The following is a 16,103-nucleotide window of genomic DNA, read 5'->3' on the forward strand; positions in this document are numbered from 1 at the left end:
AGTTTTAATGTACAGGCCCATAATTGGTGGGTCACTTAACCAAAACTCCAGTTCTTTTCAACATCAACACTTGGGTGAAACCCCTCTTTCAGTTGGCATGCATAGTGTTCTGTGCACTATGTTGTGTTCTCCCCCCCAACACACTACTTCCTATTACTCACTGAACATTTTAAAATTTTATTATTGATTGACCACTAGGAGTCAGCAAAGATTTAAAGGTTATTTTTAAAATCCTTTGGCTGCCATCTAGTGGTTACCTGATTTGTGCAGCTGAGGTGGAACCTTGAATAAATATCAGTCCTCCCATGTAAACCTTATAGGAAACACAACCAGATGAGCTACATCTGCTTTAAGGATATGTTAACACAGTCTTGCAAGTCCGAAGTACAAACTTCCCACCACCACCACTTTTAACTGCCTGATCCATTAGGGTGGGCCCTTTCCTTTCCTTTCTCTGACCATTAAACCCTTGGGGGCTCTTCCTTCTCTTGTCTGATTGTTTCTTGGGCAGCACCTCTTTCCCTTCTCCCTTAAGGTCATCCACACATTGCATCGCAATAAATGTTGAATGGTTGGAGTTTGAGAAAAGACGGTTTGCTGGGGAAATTGGTGTAGGACCCGTGAAGTGCCCTAAATACAAAATTTGGGGCGTGAGATCAAAGAAGCCAGGTCTTCTCTAAGAGCGGCAGACGCAGAAGACGGTGGAAAAGGAACTCGCCACCACACAAGCTGCAGAGATAGAAGAGCCTAGTTCTCCCAAGGACGCCAGGGAAACACCTAGTCAGGCCTGAGGTTCTGGTCTCCACAGCCATCCCAGGATTGTAGAAGAAGTGCCAAAGAAGGTTGCAGCCCTTGGCTGACCTTAAGGCTCTTCAAAAGCTGAACCAACCATTACACGTGGATGGTTCCTCAGGGTGAAGTCTTCAGTAACTGGCCTCTTCTTGCATTTGCTTCTTTTTACCTCAGAACAGCAAAGCTACTCAATTCCTAGTTCAAAGTTTTCTAACGTGAACATTTTTATATACACATTTTTATCTACATATACACAGTATTATATATTTATCGTTTTTAGTTTAGTTTTTGCTTTTTTGCTTTTCCCCTTTCCCTTTTTAATTAGACTATTGTTTTAATTATTTTTCATCTTACTTTATTTTATTAAATTGCTTATTTAATAAGCTGTGTATTTAATTATTGATCAAGGCAACAGGCAAAAAAGGCCAAACCCACGAATTCCATCCAATCCCTGTGAAGGGGAGAATGAAAGAGGAGGCATAGAGACAGGAAATGCTTCATATTATATCTCCAAGACCAGATGAACTCCATCTCAGAATTCATAAGCAACAGCAGACGGTCTGGCCAAACCATGAATATCAGCGAGAGATGATAAAACTTCTCTGAGGTATAATCACTGAGTGATCCTAGAGAGCCGAGGAGTTCCAGTTGTTCCAGTTTTTAAAAAGAAGGGGAAAAAAAAGAATCTTAACTACAGACCAGTCAGCTGAAAAAACACTGCTGTTGTCTTTGACCCATAAGCCCTCCAGAGTCGTTTGGGGCAACCTTAAAATTGAATTAAATAAGCAAAATAAATCAGTATCCTGATCTAGCAAGGGGGCCGGTTTTGAAGCGATCCCTCGAGGAGAGCCAGACCAGCACAAGTGAAACGGGGTCTTAGCGCTTATCAGAACCCTGGAGAGTTCAGGGCAGGAGCTGGGAGGGTTGTTGGTGGAAGAGCTGTTCCTCCAGCACCTGCTTCCCATTGGCCGAACCTGGAAGAAGAGTCTTTGCTCTCGGCTTGCTGCTAAGTCTGGATTTGTCTCTTTCTGAAATGATGGGGGAGAACTCAGAAATGCTAGAAGAAACAATCCCTGCTTCTCACAAGAGGCAAATCCTTAGCCAGGGCCAGCATAAGCAGGAGACCTGGGTTAGGTGGCTTAATAGGCCGTTGTAGGTTGTTGTACTCCAAATGCTTTTTTAAAGGCCTTTTCTATCCGAGTTGCTCCTATGTACCTATTTCTCTCATTCCATTCCTTGTCTACAATCCATCTCTGCTGAGGCTTTCCTGGTTTCAGTGAGGTGGGGGAGGGAGACGATGTATTTCATTCTTTTTTAAAAAAGAGAGAAGATCGAAGACTTCCCTGTGCACTTCAGAGGGTGAAGACTTAGCTGGATTTTGCTGGCTGCTAGTGCATTAGGAGGCACTGAAGAAACACGGCCCAAATTCCTCATCCAGAATTCTCCCATGTCCTTAAGTTCCAGGACAAAGATGCAACCCCAGCAAAGTTTCATGTGTTTTGTCCCCAGACTCCACGGGGTTTCTGCAACCAGCTTCTCTGCCAACCATACAAAATTCATTTTTTCCTTTCTTGTACAGCTTCATGGCTCTACTAATACTCCAATTCTGGCTTGGACTCAATAGACATTCCTCCTCCTCCTCCTCCGCCCCTCCCCCCCCCATGTAAAGCAACACACTGAGAGGGGAGACCTCTCTTCCCTTTGAAAGTTTGGGGAAAGAGAGGCGTCCTTTCAGAAGCAGAGAGGGGACCTATGTGTCCAAACTTTCAAACTTGCTAGCCTGTAATTCAGCAGCATCCATTCCACCCTCAACCTAATTCTCATCCAAAGCAAAAGCTTGGACTGCCATTTGTCAGAAATGGAATAGGGTCTCCCGCTTGAGCGGGAGGTTGGACTAGATGACCTATACGGTCCCTTCCAACTCTGTTAATCTGTTAAATCTGTTTCTTGCTGGGCTCCCCTTGCAATCTTGAGAAGACCACCATCTTCGTAGATGGGCGACAGCCGGATCCTCTCCAGGAGGGCCTCCTTCCTTCCTTAAATTCCGGGCTCCGATCAGCTTCATAGCAGGAAGTGGACTCCCTCCCTCAGGTAGTAGAGCTACACGACCGATTTGCTCCTGTTTGCACAGCTGAGAAAAAAAGGACAAAAGAAGGAATTTCACCTCCGATTGTTTCTGAAATCCATCGGAGGGGGCTGGTGGTTTGTTTTGCTTTTGATGCTTTTGGCTTGCAGATGTTTGGACAGCAAAATGCTGACAGCAACATCTCAGGAACAAATAGAGACAGGCTTCAACTGAACCTGATCTATGTGCAGAAGAGGGCTGGCGGGTGAAGGAGCAGCAGAGGTAACCCACAGTAATCTGGCAGATGCCTTTGCAGAGAACAAATAAACGTGGCCTGGTCCTTCTTTCATCCGCCTCCTTTCTCCCCAGAGTCCTTCCGAGAAGGCCGCACCTTTGAACATTATTGTGTCTTTTTCTGTGCATTGCAGTCGAGCTTTTTCCGTGGATGAGGAAAAAGAAATAGCAGTTGGTGTCCAAAGCAGGGCTGGATGAGGAGGGAAGGGAGGAGGAGAAGGAGGGAGAAAGCCATGGGGTGAAGGAGGCAGAACGGGACGTTGTGACTTTGTCTTCCCTTTCAATTTAGGCTGTCCTAGATCTGTGCAAATAATGCTGTGGCTCGGATCCAAAGGAAGCTAATCTGATTCAGGGCAAGCAGGAAAGAAGCCTGTGATCCTTGGATCTCCTCATCTGTAGGTACATTCAGGTTCACTGCATGCGCTGAGGTCTTAAGACGTTTGCACGCCTCCGTCACTGATTCCAAAGGGGTGGATGGAGGTGGGTTTTTTTAAGCCCAAATGAATAAATGAACAATAAAGTTTCTTAGCACCAGCAAATCATAGAGCTGGAATGAGTCATCCTTCAGGGTCAGCCTTGATTGCCCAGGCTCCTTGTGAACACATCCGGTGAACGTGAACAGGTGCTCATATTGTATCCAGGAGTTCACAGTCTGTGTGAAGATAAATGAAATCCCTTTAATTAGAAAAACCTTCGCTTTTATGGCCAGGTCAGTCAGTGATAGCAGAGCCCAGAGGAAATTCAATCTGGGGCCTAGACGTCACCACTGTAGTGCTCCTCTCTTTTCCAGGGTTTCCTAGCATGCAAAGGATTCTGGATTGGAGATTTCAGGATGGACTTGGGGAAGGGATTTTCAGCACAGCTACTTTCGCCTTGATGTTGTTCTAGTCTCTGAAGATTTTAAAGACGGCATCAAGCCACCTTCTCAGCAGGTGATGATTAAAATCTTGATTTTAGTGACACAGCTGCCCTTGGATGATTTTATCTGTCTCCTAAATGGACCCGGCCTTATTCGCCTCTGTTTGCTTCCTGGAGATACCAGGATAGATCTTGAAATGGCAGCAGAGTGGATGACAGCTCTCTTCCATACACCAGGAACCCTCCTCCTGCGGGAGAGGACATGGCTGCTGGCTGAGAAGCTTGGGAATTATATCTTTCCTATCAAGCTAATCAGGGTTTCTCGGCAATTTTAAGATGTGTGGCCTCCAACTCTCTAAGCATCTTAAGGTTTTGAGACTGAGAAACACTGGCCTAACTAGTAGTTGGTCAGTGGGGAAAATCTTGGATTCAACTTGAGTTCATTTTCGTAGAGGAAAACTTTTCTCCTTGCACCAGAGATGAAATGTAAAATTTGTTACTACTAGTTCTGTGGGCGTGGCTTGGTGTGTGTGGGGTAATGTGACTGGGTGGGCGTGGCCAACTTTTTTTTTTTTTAAAAAGCATTTTTTCTACAACCTTAAGAGGTTGCAGAAAAAAATGCTTTTAGAAGCCTCTGACGATCAGGCAACTCAGCTGGGATCGCCAGAGGCTTTTAAAGGCATTTTTTTTTCTACAACCTCTTCGGCTGAAGAGGTTGCAGAAAAAAATGCTTTTAGAAGCCTCTGATGATTCCAGCTGAGCAGTGTGATCATCAGAGGCTTTTTTTTTACTTTTAAAAGCATTTTTTCGGCCGAAGAGGTTGTAGAAAAAATGCTTTTAAAAGTAAAAAAAAAAGCCTCTGATGATCGCGCAGCTCAGCTGGGCATGGGGGGGGGCAGGGATTTTTGCTACCGCTAACCACCCGCCTCCATCGCTACCGGATCGGGCGATCTGGTCCGAACCGGGAGCATTTCACCCCTGCCTTGCACTGAGTAGCAACTCCACTGAGTCACCTTTTGTGTTTGAAGTTACAACGGCCCTGAACAAAGTGACTTATGGTTGCTCTCCTTGCCCTTACAAGGAGCTGCAGCTCCCACCCTGGCCACGGGATCAAAATTCGGAGGTATTTACAACGGTTGCAGCATCGGAGAGTCAGCAGTTGGCCTCTGACAAGCAAAGTCAACGGGGCAAGCCAGATTCACTCAACAACCATGGCAGAAAAGGTCACAACATCGGGTGTGATTCACTTAACAACCGTCATGCCTAGCAATGGAAATTCTGGTCCCAGCTTTGGCCATGAATTGAGGACTTCCTACATAACCAGAGAAGCAGGCAGCACCTGCGTGCTTGTTCAAGGCAGCATCCCTGGGTGGTAAAAACAGAGGGAAGCAAAGCGACCGGCCCCAGGCTCTCTGCACGGAGCTTATTTGTTTTATTTATGCTCTATTTTAGGGTTAGGGTTATTCCGCCTTTGCTGCTTTTACAAATGACTCATACTTTTAAGCTCTTTTACCTTGAACAGCGGATTCATTTTAAATTTTTTTTAACCCTGCTAATTACATCTGCAATTAATTAGTTGTTGGTAACTAATGCTGCCGTTATGATCCCTGAGTTGGTCTTCCAAGGGCAAAATCCAAAGGCTTTTCTTTTTAAAACAATGCTTATTTTCACAGTTTCCTCCTGGAGCCTCCAATGCAAATGGCTGAACGAGCAACCGTCACATATTTCATCACCCTGTGCCAGTTTGGCCACAACATAATAAACATTGTGAAATGTTCATTTCTGAAAAGGAGAATGTGGTGTCCAGTTAAAGGTCTCCCGTGTCTCGATCAGAACCACATAATTATCGTTGACACACACGAAGGACCTCCCACTCACAGCTCACAAGAGTTGGGCAATTCCAGCTCAATGTTTGGGTCAGCAGAAACCAAACGTTTCCCCCACTGGAATGTCCTTGGGGAGAACGTAGAGGTAGAGGTGTTGGACGAGGCCTGATCGCATATGGAGCAACGGTTCCTGCGTAAGACGATGGAGACCTTTGGAGCCTGGAATCCATTGCAGCCACTTTCTTGCACCTGCGCTGAGTTTTCCATCTTCTGATGCCCCTCTTAAGATTTTCCCCTGAAATCATGGGGGGTGTGGTGGAATGTGATTTGGGATTCATAAGACTTTAAAAAGTACAATTCAGTTCACCCAATTTTGAACCTGAAAATATATGAATTTGCTTTTTCTCTTTAAAATAGAATTGTTGGTTATGAATTGGACATGCAGTGAAGTTCTGTCTGTCCTATATTTGGGTCAGAGACCGAGGGGCCATGGCTGTCAGAAAGAATTCAGCAAATGCTTGGTCAGAAATATTTACATTTAGGTCAATACTAAGTAGGGCCCAGGAGGTCCCCAACCTTCCCCCCAATCTCAAATGGCAATGTATTTTTTTTAATCCCCCCCCAAATTTGCAAGACTTGCACATTCATGAGAATTGGAGAATATTGACATTTCATAACATTTGGGTTATACGATATAAGACTGTTGGCCTTTTTTTAATGCTCTAATTTTTAAAAAAAATTAATGTTGGGAAAAACTCTTACTAGATAAACAAATTAACAGTACACAGAGCAAAATCCATGGAAGAGAATTCAAACACAAACAGATATTGTTATTTATCACTTCCTCTAACTAAGATATTGATGCAGATTCAGGAAGTACAAATTCCTATCTAAAATCTCTCCTATTCCCACAAGATGTGGGAAATCCTTCAGAGAGCAGAGGAAGACCCGAAGGGATCAACTATTCTTAACTTGATCTTAACCAATACAGAGGGCACAGTCAACCCATGAAGAGAAAATAACATTGAACATAGTCAAATTTTATTTATTTATTTATTTATTTGCTTACTTAAGTTTCTATGTGGCTTCAATCAAAAAGAATTCCAACTAAAGCCACTTGGACCTCAAGTAAACAGATTTTAATAAACCCATAGCAATAATTATTAGGATTCTCTGGAAGAAACAAATGGAGAAAACAGTTCAAGCTAAGTAATAGTTTAAAAAAAAGAGAGAGAGAAGATATTAAGAGAACAATTGGAAACAATTACAGTAAGGAAAATAATGGAGATCAGCAGAAGAAGCCAACATGGAGGCCAGAAAGCATAGCAAACAAGGGCATACATGGAGGATGGAAAGGGGGCCAGGACACAAGGAAGAGAGAAAAGTGATGGTGTTATGGTAAAGTTGAAGGTGATTCAAGGTTGATAAAGGTTACAAAGAACCAAAAAGGTCTTCAGATACATTCAAAATAAGAGGGAAAGTATCTACCACTCAGGAAAACTGGCTAAAGGATCATAGACAGAGAAGAGAAGGCGAAAGGACCCCGTTCCTTTTTTGACTTTTGTCTTCTGAGAAGGTCACAGCAGGTGGCAGCACCTAATCAAAGGCTGTGGCAAAGCAACCCACACTCTACTCTGCTAAGGAAGGTATTTGTGAAGTCGACAAAAGTGGAGCTCAAACTGAGGAAAGCTTCTGAGAAGGACCCAACAGGTCAACCAGGAAAGCTGGAAGAAGGAGGAGGATTCTGCCTCAGGGTTGAGAGAAACAGAACCTGGGGATGCTCTGGGAGATCAGCAGAATTTGCTGGACCTTGAGGCAAATTTCACAGATGGGGCTCCCCAATGAGAAAGAGTTCAGAGTCCTGTCTCCACCCAGTTTAGCTAAGGATGAGAGGGAGCATAAAGGGAAGAGACTTTTACAGCTGCCCCTCAGTGGTCTCTGTGAGCCCACCTGTACCCCATGACCCCACTTCACCAGGAGGGACTCACAACCGGCAATCTGAGGAACAGTGGCCTCCCTCAGACCAAGACCTTCTTTTATAACAACCCCCCACCCACCCCTACCCTGTGACCTCAGTTGATGAAATGCGCGGAAACCAGGAGGGCACATTTCAAGAAGGGCCTCCCCCCCTCTTGGCTCAACAAGGTCTCCGTAATTCCTGCCAGATCTGCTCCCCCCTCCTGAACTAGATCACAAATGAGGGGGGCTTTATTTACCACGGACCTGGCATTGCATAGCATCAGCCAATTGCCCAGGGCCTGAGGATCTGTGCAACCTGGGGAACGAGAGGAGCATTGGAGGCCGGAGCGCGCCACCGCTCGAAGACAGCGAGTGCACGCTCCCATAATATGATATGGCCCCCTGCTCCCACCATATCTGCCCCTCCCACCCACAGTACTGATATAATATCCATCAACAGCAGAAGCTCTAACCCCCTCCTTGACCCTGAGTCCCGCACCTCCCGTACCGCGCTCTTCAGACGGACCAGGCCTCCTCCCCCGCGGGTTCTCCCCCAAACCCACACAACCCACCCCCCTCCCAGAGCCCTTTAAAATCCTATCTAAAAACTTCCCCAAAAAACCCCACAACCCCCTCTTCGCACCATGCCACCTCTCGGGATTCCAAAATCCGTCATCAAGGTAGGCCCTCGATAGTGAGGAGGGCTAAACCTGCGAGAGGGGGGAGTCTCGCAGCGCAAGAAGGTCAGCAGCTGTAAACATCACAAAAAACAGAGGTGGAAAGTAAACTGGTCAGGGCTTCACCAGATAGTCCAATAGTACTGGATCAAGAGTAGATCTTCGTACCAGGAGCTGGGCTTCACTGCCCTCTCACGGCAATGGAAGAGGCCAGTGTCATCCCACCACGTTAGGAGGATAATTATCCCAGTCACCCTCTCACAGTGACTGGGCCAGATGACACCGACAATAAAGTCAGAATAGTCCATCCTTCTGTTCAGTGGACAGGGATTGTAGGCACGCTGGTGCACTTATGCACGCCCCTTACAGACCTCTTAGGAATGGGGTGAGGTCAACAGTAAACGGTCGAAGGTTAAAGTTTTGGGGGTTTGGGGAAGATACCACAGTCAGGTAGTGCATTCCAGGCATTGACCACTCTGTTGCTGAAGTTGTATTTTCTGCAATCGAGTTTAGAGCGGTTTACCTTGAGTTTATATCTATTGTGTGCTCATGTATTGTTGTGGTTAAAGCTGAAGTAGCCACTGACAGGTAGGACATTGTAGCAGATAATTTTGTGTACTACGCTTAGGTCAGACCGAACTTCTCTCCATATAGACTTGGACCTATTAAGGACTACTCGTTGAGAACGGTTTGCAAATCCATCTGGGGGTGAAGTTATCTATCCCACTTTTTTCTAGCTTACGAAGAAGTAGGTCGTGGTCTACTTTGTCGAATGCTTTGCTGAAGTCTAAGTATATTATGACCACAGTATTTCGCTGGTCTACTAATTTAGTCACTGTGTTGAAGAATGAAACAAGATGGCATGAAATAAGGTTTGGCATGATCTGTTTTTAACAAACCTATGCTGGCTGCTAGTTATTACTTTACTCGTTTCTAGGTGTTGGTAGATCTGTTTTTTTATTATCTTTTCCAGTATCTTCCCAGGTATTGATGTTAGGATGATTGGTCTGTAGTTTCCTGGGTCTGTTTTTTTTCCTTTTTTGAAGATGGGAAGCACATCAGCTCTTTTCCAGTCCTCTGGTAGTTCCCTGGTGTTCCAGGGTTTTTGAAAGATGTGGTGCAGTGGTTCTGAGATGACATCTGAGATGACATCTGACACCTCACTACCAACTTGCCTTCCATTGAGGACCTGTATCCTGCACGAGTCAAAAAGAGGGCTGTGAAAATATTTATAGACCCCTCGCATCCTGGACATAGAGCACTGCACACCAGAACAACTAGACACAAGAACAGTTTTTCCCCGAATGCCATCACTCTGCTAAACAAATAATTCCCTCAAGACTGTCAAACTATTCACTAAGTCTGCATTACTATTACTATTAATCTTCTCATCGTTCCCATCACCCATCTCCTCCCACTTATGACCGTATGACTGTAACCTTGTTGCTGGTATCCTTATGATTTATATTGACTGTTTCCTAATATGATTTGATTGCTTATTTGTTCCCTGTGACTATCATTAAGTGTTGTACCTTATGATTCTTGACGAATGTATCTTTTCTTTTATGTATACTGAGTATGTATGCACCAAGACAAATTCCTTGTGTGTCCAATTACACTTGGCCAATAAAAAATTCTATTCTATTCTATTCTATTCTATTCTATTCTATTCTATTCTATTCTATTCTATTCTATTCTATTCTATTCTATTCTATTCTATTCTATTCTTTAGAACTCTGGGATGTAATCTATCAGGTCCTGGTGATTTGAATTCATCAAGATCAGACAGGTGTTCTCTTACTGTTTTTTTTTTTTTTGCTTATTTTAACTTTTATTTCCAGTCTGTTTTTTACAGTTATGTTTGTGGTAGGTTGGGCTATAGTTTCTTTTTGCGTGAAGACCGATGCAAATAATGAGTTGAGCAGCTCTGCTTTCTCTCTGTTGCCTGTTACTTCCTTGCCATCATCTCTCTTTAGTGGACCGACTGTTTTCTTGATTTTTTTTCTTGTTATTTATATGTTGAAAGAAACTTTTTTTGCTATCTTTGACTTCGTTGCAAGTTTTTGTTCATTGTGAGCCTTTGCTTTCCCGACTTTGTCTTTGCAGATTCTGGCTATCTGTTGATATCCTGCCTTAGTTATGTGTCCCTCTTTCCGTTTTTTGTACTTGTTCGTTTTGTCTTTCAATTTGTCAGAGAGATCTTTGTGCAGCCATGCTGGTTTCTTCTTGGATTTCTTGTTTTTTTTTTCTCAGCAGTATTGTGCTGGTCTGGGCTTTTATGATCATATTTTTCAGAGTTTCCCAAGATTCTTGAGTTGTTTTCCCCTTTAGGATATTCATCCAAGGAATTTTTCCCAAGTTCTCTCTGAGTTTATTAAAATCAGCTCTTTTAAAATCTAAGACTCTGGTATCATTGTGTACTATTCCTTGTGTTTGCATTATGTTGAATTCTAGTATGACATGGTCACTCTCGCCCAAGGTTCCTGCAGTTTCAGCTCCCTCTCATCGCAGATAACACTGAGTGAGGCAGCCAACCATAATTAAAATACATATAAATCAGTTAAAACGTAACACAACATGGTTACCACAGCAATTGCTTAAGTAAATATAAAGCTAATTGCAAAAGCTTTTGATGGAAAACATTTCTCTGTTTTGCAGCCTGGGTTGATGTCCTCTGACCTCCCCTGTAACTCTTCACCTTTCCTGCTCAATCATTAGAAGAGACGGAGGAATCACTGTTCTCCCATTCACACAGCTGCACATGCACCCTGTCTCATCTGAAACTCTTTCAAGCATCCAATATTTGGGTTGAAAAACTCCAGCCATGCATTCGATGGCAGCAAAGAAATACAGAACCCCAAAACTGCTTGCTGCCATCTAGTGGTGCTTTGTGGTAGATTGTTCTCTCTTCCCTTGTTCCTTCCCAATGAGGAAGAGGAAGAGATTCCCAGGGAAAGTGCCAGGGCTTCTGAAGCAGCAGCCGACTCAGACAGGGTGGCCCAGAGGAGGCCCAGTACAGCACACACACACACACACACACACACACACACACACACACACACACAGAGAGAGAGAGAGAGAGAGAGAGAGAGAGAGAGAGAGAGAGACCCCTGCATCGTTCTTGCATGGTGTCTCCAACTGGAGCCGGCACTGCCATGTCAATCAGCCACGATGTTTATTGTTTCAACCTGAGGTCATCGCAGATAACACTGAGTGAGGCAGGATGGCAGCCAACCATAATTAAAATACATATAAATCAGTTAAAACGTAACACAACATGGTTAACACAGCAATTGCTTAAGTAAATAAAAAGCTAATTGCAAAAGCTTTTGATGGAAAACATTTCTCTGTTTTGCAGCCACTCAAGTGAAGCTTACCGGCCTCCACAATAGTGTCTCCTTAAAAAAAAAAAAAACCTCTTTAGATGTTTCATTCTAAGAGAATTAGGGCCGGGAGCGTTTCCCCTTCCAAAGGGGCTCCAAATTCTGTCCCCCCCCCACCAGGGGATGGAACAGGACAGCAATGCCAGTCCTGCGGGAGGTCTTCCAAATTCCTCAGGCACCCCGGGCAAAAGCCCTCGTCATATGATACCTTAAGAAAACAGCCCTCCTGAACGGCCGACGACCTTCGTTAAGGCAAAGGCTGCCCCATCAGGGCAGGAGCATCCAGATGTGATCACTAGATAGCAGGTTAGCAAATTGCCTCTCTTGACTGGCTTAATGGTGGCCTGGATTTTCCCCGCCTGTTCTGGGCATGATGTGCGGCAGGGACACACAGAAGCACCCGGTGGGGCTTTGGGTACCTGTCAAGGTGCTTAATTCATTCCTCTTGACTGTGTTGGGAACACTCGCTGGCCTTGAATGATTCAGGAACACATGCACCTGGTGCTAAAGGAGCGAAGGCAACTGCTAGGAGACCAGATCAATGCTCCTCAACCTGAGCCACCTGTGTAGTTGAGCCATTTGTAAGGTGCTTGGTCTAGGGCAAAGGCAGCAGTCTAGAAACCGGGAGGTGGTGAGTTCTAGTCCCACTTTAGACATGAAAGCCAGCTGGGTCACTTTGGGCCAATCACCAGGAAACAGTGAGTTCTAGTCCCACCTTCAGCATGAAAAACTAGGTGGCCTTGGCCCAATCACTCTCTCTCAGTCCCACTCACTCATAGGGTTGTTGTTCTGGAGAAAATAGGAGGAGAAGCAGGGGTGAAATGCTCCCGGTTCGGACTGGATCGCCCGATCTGGTAGCGATGGTGGCAGGTGGTTCGGAGAACTGGTAGCAAAAATCTCTGCGGCTCAGCTGGGATCATCAGAGGCTTTTCAAAGCATTTTTTTCTGCAACCTCTTGGCCGAAGAGGTGGTTAAAAAAAATGCTTTGAAAAGTCTCTGACGATCCCAGCTGAGTTGCCTGATCGGCAGAGGTTTTTCAATAGAAAAATAGAAAAAATGCTTTCAAAAGTTTTAAAAAAAAAGGTTGGCCATGCCCACCCATTCACATTACCCCCCACCACCACCACCAAGCCACCCCCACAGAACTGGTAGTAACAATTTTTACATTTCACCCCTGAGGAGAAGTCTTGAGTTATTAATAAAGGCGGCATTAAAATGTCCATTATTGTCGTTTTTTTCTGTCCTTGTAGAATGATACCGGTAGTTTGTGAAAACTGGGATCCATCTTGAGTTTTCAGAAGCCCAAACTGGAAATACAGCAAGGTAACAAAGTCCAGATTTCCCTCTAAATATATAACGAATGGTGACAGAAGGCAACAATTTGAGAAAAGATTTCTAATTGTTATATGGGTTACGTGACTGACTTCAGGCTTGAGGTAAAATTAGGCCAGACTTATTATATTTTTAAAATAAGAGAGAGGAAGCGTTTTTTTCTGATGGGGAGCAAGTAGCAGAGTCATTCATTATAATTCATACACCCACAGCTATAATTCAGAGTCTTGGCCCTTCTGTTAAGATTCTTATGCATTATATAAAAAGGGAGGGAGGCATTATTTACATGAAGGCATTGTCCTCGTTTTTTCCCTTCTAAGGGCATCGTGTATATTTATTTCCTTTTCAGAGGAAGCCCGAGTAGGAGCCTTCCTGAAATTTCTAATTTGGAAATTAATTTGTTGAATGTAGAGTGTAAATATAGTTTCTTACTGCAGAAGTCTTTGCCACTGAAGTCACTCTAAAAATACAATGATAATTGTATCCTGTAAAAGAGAGGAGTAAGCGGTGAGGAGACAGGGCAGCCGTCAAGGTGTTCCCTCAGCCCGAGTCCTGTTGGCTCCTGGGTGTAAAATTCTCGCTCTCCCCAGAGTGGACCAGATGTAAGTCTTTTGTAAGAGGTTGGGAAGCTTCCACTCAGTCTGCCACGAGCACCGCAGCACAATGCAAAACGGTCTTGCAAACAATCTGACATTGTTTCAGTGTTTCCTGAGTCCGAGATCTTGGCTTCTTTTATTGTCCTGATGGGATATTGAGGGCCTGGCAAGGATTTTCCCCAGGGCAGAAACCTTAAACTGACTCTGTTGTGGGTTGCTCTCCCTGAGGATGGTCCAAGATGTAGAAAGTTCAAGTGTGCTTCGCAAGGGGTCTTTCCCCCCTGTGCCCTCCGTCTTCGTGGTTCAATTCAAAGAATTCTTCAGAACATTTTTCTCTGGCCACATCACGACCCATTTTGTTTCCTTCAGAAGTTCTGAAGGTCAATTGTGTCCCCAACAAGATGCTGCTGTTTTTCAAATAGGCGAGATCTGTCTCAAAGTCGCTTTTCTGTGATTCTACTGAGAACAGGGCAATATTGCAACTTTTAACTCTCTTGTTACTCTGTTTGAGAATAATATCTTCAGAACAAAGATAACCAGGGTCCCAACCTGTCCTAGGTCATCCAAACATTCAAGTTGGGGTTCTAGGTTCTGCTAATTGTCAAGTGTCACACTCATTACAACATGAACACATCTGAGCAAGTGTATTTTAGATCTGCCAGGTTCAATCTTCTCAATATGATAAGACATGTAAAATTAGATGGGTTTCTATTCTATGTTGTGATGTAACTACAGCCACAAAGATCAGAATCATGCAAGCGATGATATTCTTGGTGGAAAAGTTGGACTTTCAGAAGCAGGAAAGGAAGAGTCGTGTTTCAACTTTGGTGTTGGGGTAGACACCAGAGAATGTTGTGGGTAGCCAAGAAGACAAACCAATGGCTCATCAAATAAAGCAACACAAAATTCTTATTAGAGGCACATACGCCCAGGCTCAAATGATCCTATTTTAGGCATATTATGTGGAGATCCAGCTCTCTGGAGAAGCTCTAATGCTGGGAAAGGTAGAAGAAAAGAGAAGGAGGAGGAGGAGGAGGAAGAAGGAAGAGAAGGAGGAGAGGAGGAGGAGGAGGAGGAGGAGATGGAGAAGAAGAAGAAGAAGAAGACAACCAATAGTAAGGTGGATGGTCTAAGTTACAGTAGTAATGGGTGCAGTGTTGGAAAGACCAGGTTAAGATTTGGTTGTCTAGTTGGGATCAACTAGACACGCACTTGATATATTTTTTGTATTATGTGAAACACAGATCTTAGGTGTGAGGTGGAAAGTCTGGTCCTTTATTAGGCTCCTAAATGAAACCTCATCAACAAAGTAATATTATTTCTACTGTCATTAAGATGCAGGAGAAGTCTATAACGGACCCTCATCTAATATATCACATACATGACACACACTGTCAACTTTATGATCCTGAATCAAATTTTACTGAATATTTTTTAAAATAATGCACTTCTTTCAAACATTACAGATAATTGAGCTGTTGCTGCACTGTTATCTCTTCAGGAAATAATAGATATTATTAAACCTATGTAAACAGGAAGAGCTGCTGGTCCCAGTGGCCATCCAGTTGAATGGTACGAGATATATATAGGGTTATTTTCTTAGCTCCCACGTTATTGGGCGTCTATAATAATGGGTTTTGGAATAACTTTTTTCCAACTTCCTTTAATGAGATTTCATCATTCTGATTTGAAAGGCTGGTAAATATTCCCCTGATCGTGGAAGGTGTCATCTAATGTCTTTGTTCCAGTATTGATGCTTTAAATGGATGATCTAAAATCCGAGTAAGTTTATGAGGGAAGGTAAATTTATAAAATGAAAAATTACTTCTGCTTTGATAAGAGTACTTGGAGGTACTCTTCGTGTTAATTCTTTTAAGTTATTTCACCAGACCATGAAATTATTTTTATGCAGGGAGGATGAATCCTAAGATTGTCCAGATTTCAGCTAGCGTATAATAGTGGGAGTTATAGCTTTCCATACTTCTAGTTTTATTCTTAAACTTTGTATACTTTGACTTCTGTTTCTTTATAGAATGCAAGTAACCAGGTCTAGAAACTACTATGGCACAATTAGAAGGACACCACAACTTGGCCACTTTTAAATTCTTTCCTCTGAGGACCAAGTGCTCTTCACCTACGGTGGCATCAGGAGTTTTCCTTTCCAGGGACCAAAAGTTGGGTGCAGAACGTCCTGTAAGCAAAAAAATTCTGCTCTGACTGTCATCCCAGCCCTCTTGAGGGCCCCCCACCCCCCACACCATGTGCCTGCGGTGGGCATCAGGAATTTTCTTTAGGAACCAAAAATTCATGTCTTTCTGAAA

The sequence above is a fragment of the Pantherophis guttatus genome, chromosome 5 (genome assembly GCF_059756535.1).
Source record: "Pantherophis guttatus breed Tessera chromosome 5, ASM5975653v1, whole genome shotgun sequence".
Lineage (NCBI taxonomy): Eukaryota > Metazoa > Chordata > Lepidosauria > Squamata > Colubridae > Pantherophis > Pantherophis guttatus.